This window comes from Onychostruthus taczanowskii, unplaced genomic scaffold, assembly GCF_017590055.1.
Source record: "Onychostruthus taczanowskii isolate IOZ18803 unplaced genomic scaffold, ASM1759005v1 scaffold17, whole genome shotgun sequence".
In the NCBI taxonomy this organism is placed as follows: domain Eukaryota; kingdom Metazoa; phylum Chordata; class Aves; order Passeriformes; family Passeridae; genus Onychostruthus; species Onychostruthus taczanowskii.
The window spans coordinates 11455597-11462344 of record NW_024498906.1 but is presented as its reverse complement, the minus strand read 5'-3'; positions in this window follow the sequence as shown (position 1 = coordinate 11462344).

The window sequence follows — 6748 nt, the reverse complement described above, 5'->3', positions numbered from 1 at the left end:
CTGGATAAGTCACCAAAGTGTCACCTGCAGCCTGGGAAAAATCAACCACACCACGTGTGGTGCACAAATTCTGCAGCAAAAGAGGTGGGTGCTGGCAGGGATGGGTGGATGTGGGGTCATAAAAGTTCAGGCTTCAGGCTCCATTTTCCCTCATAAAAAATGCCTTCCGGCAACCTGACTGAGAGAAAGATGGAGTGTGATCTCTCAAAAATCCCCATCTTCTGGATTCTCATCACTTTGCCCCCAAGAGGAGTCTGATTTTATTAAAAAAAAAAAACAAAACAAAACCCCCAAAAAACAAAAAAACAAAAAAAACAAAAAACCAACAACAACAACAAAAAAAAAACAACCAAAAAACCAAAAAACCCCCAAAAAAACAGTGGTGAACATTTTTGCTCTTATGGATTACATCTTCTAACATATATTTCCTTTGCAGAGTAGATCATAGATCAGCCATCTGCCATGCACCAGAGCCTGGGCATGGAGGGGAATTGTGGGCTGCATGGGAACACCCCTGAGGTGCACAAGGAGTGACATCAGAGACAGTAAATAAATGGCAATCTTTTTAAACCTGGTTTTGAAGGAAGCAGTTGCAGTGCCTTTTCAGCACACCTGTGTTCACTCACTGAATAAATCCTTTCTTCACTGCTGAGCCAGCTTAAATCCTGAGCCCTAAAGGGCTCCCACGCATTGTGAAAGTCCATTTTTCCTGTCCTAAACCATTTCCAGCCTGCCTGAGGTGCTCAGCTTTGAAACAATTTCAATAGTGGTTTCTTTCTAGAACGCTAGCACAGCTTCTTAAAGCACCTTACCAGTAATTACCAGGTTAGCTTGCAGCAAATCTGGGTGATGGGTGGTGCTGCTCCAGAAAATGAGACACAGGGAGCAGCACAAGGTCATGCAGAAGGACTGTAGCAGAGCAGCACTTCCCCCACCACTAATTCTGAGCCTTTTTCTAGTCAATATAACAAAGTGCAATCAGCCACTGCCTAACCATGTACCTCTGGGCACATTTAGGTACCCTGAGGATTGGCTGACACTCCTGCAGAGCACCAGCTCTCCTCCTCTTTGTGGTTCTGCACGCTCCTGGCAGCAGGTGAGTGGAAACTAAGGAGAAAAGATTATTCAGTTATAAAGAGGGGGAAGACAATTACTTTGACTTCCAGCTTTCAGTCGTGCCTGCTTCAGTTTCACCCCAGGGAGTCACCTCAGCAATTAAACCTTAACTCAGCCACCACATGGCAACATGACACAAACTTCACAGAATCACAGAAGTCACAGAATGACCAGGTTGGAAGAGACCTTCAAGACCATCGAGTCCAACCCAGCCCCAACAGCTCAACCAAACCCTGGCCCCCAGTGCCACATCCAGGCTTTGTTAAACACCCCCAGGGATGGTGACTGCACCCCCTCCCCGGGCAGCCATTCCAGAACTTTATGACCCTTTCTGGAAAAACTTTTTCCTGCTGTCCAGCCTGTATTTCCCTTGGTGCAGCTGGAGGCTGTGTGCTCTGGTTGTGTCAGTGCTGCTGGAGACAGAGCCCAGCCCAGCTGAGCACAGGCTCCTTTCAGGAGCTGTGCAGAGTGAGGAGGGCACCCCTGAGTCTCCTTTTCTCCAGGGACTTCCCTCACTGCCTTCATGTGAATACACCTTCAGAACCTCTTCCACAGCCCAAGCTGGTGCTGTTTGCTTCCATGCAACACCAGCAAAGCTGCTTTTTAATTAACATTGTTCTGTGACTTGATCTACCTCAGAGATGTTTGCTGCACGTACATCAGCCGGAGCCAGCCACTGTGGATGGGCAAGAGGCCTCATGTTGGCCAGGAATCCAACCAGCCCAGGGTTTGGCACATGGTTATGTGCTCTCTGAACAGGCAGAACATCTCTCTGGACTGGTTGTGGTGGGGCTGAGGGCAGGGCCATGACCCCACAGCCACATCTCCCCCCAGCTGTACCTCCATGCGGACAGGGAATGGCGCTGCCCTCAGGGGATTCTCCCTGTCCCCCTGCAGACTGCAGATTTACAGCAGTGCAGGGCAGAGATGCAAGAAGGAGTCGTTTCCCCACAGCCACAGATCTGGCGAGGACAGCTTGCTTCTGATTTGGTTGACCTGGAGAGTTCTGTGTCTCTCTGGGTGCTTTGACAGCCAAAATCACTCAGGACACGGAGGAGCCAGGGCTTCCCAGGGCCTGTTCATCCTTCAGCTTGTGACAGCCACCTCCAGGCTCCCGAGGACTCCTCTCAGACTCACAGCTGTGGTTTGAGCTATCATTGCTTTCCAGGGCTTTCCTCACCCTCCCAGAGCACCTCTTGATTTTGCCTGAGGGAAAAATGCACATTTCATCTGGAGAAACATTTGATGAGTAGTTCCATTCATTTTCAGGGAATTAGCACTGGTTAAACCAATCATCAGACAAGCAGGCATGGATTTAAAGCCTACAGGGATACATTTACAACAGCCAGCAGTCCATAAACACAGCTACAGCTTCCCTGCATATGGTGATAGTAACGAGGTTTGTGCATGGGATTTGGTGGAAGGTGGCTGCTTGTAACCCTGCACCACAGATAATGCTTGTGCAAAAGCTTTGTGCCTCCTAAGCAGCTGGAAAAAGATGGTGAAATGTTTCCAGGCTGTCCTGGGCTGGCTATCCAGCCTGAGATCTAATTGCCAGAGGTACCCAGTGACCACACCCCACAGGTGAGTGCAATCCAGAGCTGGCAGAGGAGATGCTCTGCCTGTGCCACAGGGTCACTTTTAGCACACATGTCCCACCTCAAACATCTGGGTGCCTCTTGGGTCCAGTCACTGGGTGGATCAATGCAGCCTCTGTGTCCCCACCAGTGACAGCAAGACCAGCACCCTTCTCACAGTGACCAGTGCCAGCAGGATCTGCTGCTCTCCTTGTGTCCAGCCTCTTTCCTTTCCAGAGGAAACTGAAGCAGGAGGTTCTGCTCTGTGCCTGTAATTACCTTCCAGCTTGGCAGAGGATGAGACACGATCTGATTTCCTCTTTATCTGACTCCAGATGGGTTTTTCAGCTGCACGGGTTCGGACAGGAACGTGCTGTGGCACATCTGCAGCCCAGAAGTGGCACAGGGGGAGGGTCAGGAGTGGGGCTGGGGCCGTAGCAGTGATGCAGACCTTGGCACAGGCCCATGAGGACCAGGGGATGAAGTGTGCCTTGCTTCTGGCTGTGGGGGTGGCACAGAGTGGGGACACCCTTGCTTTGGAGCTTGGTGCTAGAGGAGCTCACAGCCAAGGACTCCCTCTCTGCTCAGGTCCCCCTGCCTGCTCCAAGAAGCACTGGGGGGCCCTCCTGACCCACCACCAAGTGTGAAGGACACAGGGCAATGCTGGAAAAATAATTTTGCCCTCCTCAAGGCCTGAGCAGGTGAATGAGATTGTTGCTGGCTTACCCCAAGGGTCAAACCCTGAATCCCTGGCCCTGGATGTGCTCCCAGGGCTTTCACTGGGGCTCTGCTCCAGTTCTCCTCACGCTTGAGATCTCCTGGCTTCCAGCCAGGTGCACAGCCTGAAGCAGCACTCAGCATCCCCAAAATCAAGCAGCCAGCTGCAGGCAAGAGATCTGTGCCTGATGGTTCTGGCTCCTTATGCAAGCTCCTGGCTAGAGAACTTTCCTCCTTTATGGAGCAGGATGGTGCTCTGAGGAATAGCTCTGCTTATCTAACACAGCACTGAGGCAGGACAGCCTGTGGTCTGGCCAGGTCTCAGCTGCCCTTGGGAGCCTCGTGGGGATCCTGCCAGGGGCTGATAAATGCCAACAAAAGGATGTCAGTTGCTTCCAGGTTTGTTTATCCCTCCGATTCCTACAGAGGCGCACAAAGAGTTCACACGCAATCCGCACGGAACACTCTTTATAAAAGCAAATAAAAGCACCCTTGCTGTTCATAATCAGCTTCCCTCCAGGTCTATTTTAGCCCTTTGCCTGAGCAGCAGCTCCTTCAGAATCGGGGGCTCTGCTAATGGGAGTTACTTCTGTCCCTCAGCAGGCGCCTCAGTAATTTTCCCCAGCTGGTTACGTCAGCGGAGCCCTGCACCAGCAGCTCCCCGATTATGCAAGCTCCCTTCCCAGAGACGCTCAGGGATGGTCTTTTCAACCTTTACTCACCACAGGGAGAGTTGCAATAAAAGCTTTGCTGATAAAGCCCAGCAATATATCGATAAAAGAAAAGCTGGAGATGGTATTTGTGGGAAACTGAAAGGAGAAACAAAGGAGTGGGCTGCAGCCTGTATGGGCACAGAGGAATCTGCAGCAGTGCTGCCTCTTGAAAAGACAGACACATTTTTCTAGTCCATCCAGGCAAAAGCAGGGACAAAGATTTTTTTTTTCCTGGGGTTTCAGTTTATTAGTCAAATGCTTTGCAGTCGTGGGTTTTGTGTGACTGAGCTACCTCTGTGCTCCCACTGAGGCACCCTAGAGCTTGCTCACAGATGGTGCAGGAATCCCTGAGTTATAAGGCAGAAGCCTTCAACTTATTTTATTTAAATCCCCATCCTCCACTCTTTTTTTTTTTTCTTTTTTTTTTTTTCTTTCCATGGCTGTGCAGTTTTACCTTTGTAGAAGGACTCTAGAAGGGGGAAGATGTAAGCAGTTTTCTTCATCAGAACCTTCTCAAAATGTTTTTATCCACTCAGCTCCAACATCTCCTTAGTTGTCCAAGTGTGTTCTTCATCTCATGGAATGGTTTGGGTTGGAAGGGACCTTCAAAGTTCAAGTCCAACTCCCCTGCCATGAGCAGGGACACCTTCCACTATATGATGGGGAATCCACAGCTTCTCTGGGTAGCCTGTATCCAGGGGATAGAAAAGCAGGGGAATGGGGTAATGTCACTGCCTGGATCTCCAGAGACAAAATTCCTCCTTTGACTTTCCTGCCTTGCTGCCTGCCAAGTCTTCACTCCTGCTCTTTGTGCAGCACTGGAGAAAGGCCTGTGCTTGACAGCAGGGATGCTCCTACAAACCCCTACAGCTTGTGGTGGGGTCAGAACCTGCCCTGTCACAGTGCTGTGGGGCAATGTGATGCCCTCTCCTCTTTCCTCCTCATCCCATCAAGCCAAAGGGTGGCAATGGAGCAGGGGACTGATACTTAAAAATTTATGCAGTGGGAGGATTTTTGCTGCAGCAAGACCAGGTCAGAGTGAATTGGCTCACACAGTGTGATTCTGTTGACTGTTCAACTCCATATCGGGCACTAAATCTGACTATAAAGAGAAATAATTGACTGACTGCTTGGCTTTTCTTGGGACAGTAACTATAGAAACTCACTCCTGTCAGACACAGGTGCAGCAGAAACGTGTTTGCCTGACCAGAGCAGAATGTGTCAGTCAGCACAGCAAAGTTTACAAGAGGTGCTCAGTGCAAAATGCCACGTGCTAGTGTTTCCCCGTGCATACCAGGATAGCTGAGGTAATGCTGGGAAAAGGAAATAAAAAATCACTTATCATCTCTAGCCGTGAGCGTCAGAGAGGAATAAATGTCAATACCCCTATAATTGAGCTCAAGAGGTTCCTGTTAGCCACGGTGATCTTGTTGGAGGGATGTGGAGCTGAATCAGACAGATAAAACCGGTCCACATTTTTCAAATCATTTATGAAGCCCTGCAATCCTGGGCTGAAAGGAACCAACAGCAGATTTGTGCTCCATTGGACAAATACTTCAGCCCAAGGAAAAATCCAAGCACCTTCTTTATGACATTTTAAAGAAAACCACTTACTGTTGGGACATTTAAAATTCCCCAAAATCATTGAAAAGGATGAAGAAAAGAAAGATAAAGATAGAATCAAAAGCATTTATTGGAAACAGAATTAATACTTTCAGTGACTCAAAATGGTCAGGGTTTCTCATTTGCTAAACACAGAAGAGAGTCCTTTGCATCCATCTGCAATGATATTGTCTTTTCCTTAACACAGCCTGGGAGTGTGTGCCCTGAGAGCAGAACTTGGAATTAGCAGCACTCTGCCAGTATATGCTGGGAAATCTCAAAACTGGAATATTTTGAATGTGTTATCTGAGCCAGCACTCAGTGCATGATGGGACACGAAGAAGAAGGAGAAGAAGGAGAAGAAGAAGAAGAAGAAGAAGAAGAAGAGAGATGTGCTACAAAGTTTGAGAATTCCATGTGCATGTTCAAGCTGAACTAATTGCTTCCCTGAGGAATCACAGAGTCACAGAATGGGTCAGGCTGGAAGGGACCACAGTGGGTCATCCCTGTCCCAGGGAGCAGCATTCTCAGAAGACTGAGTGTGGCCAGGTCCCATCCTGGCCCCAAGGAGTTCTCCTCTTCTGCCACACAATCCCACAATTTGAGCCCTCTCAACTACTCAGTGTCAAAAGCATCAAGCACTAAACAGCTTTTGAGGCAGCACATTCCCATGCAGCCCTGTGAAATATTTAATATTAGGATGCTGTATTTGGGACAGGCAGCATTTCTGACAAAGGGGACGTGGTGAAACAGCTCTTTTTTGTCTCACCAAGCAATCTGTCTGCAAGGAGGATGAGCAGGTACAAAGCAATGAAAAGGATCTTTATGTCCTTTGAACGTGTAAGAAACTCCTTGAATTAATAACCAGCACTTACATCTAGAGGCAGACCCATGTTATTAGGAAGATTAACAGTGGCCAAGCACTTTTCTTTAAATGTGGAGCTGCAAAGAGCTCCCTTGGCACGAGCCTTGTTACAGAGGGCATTTCAATCCATCAGGGGCAGAAGGGAACATAAATCAAAC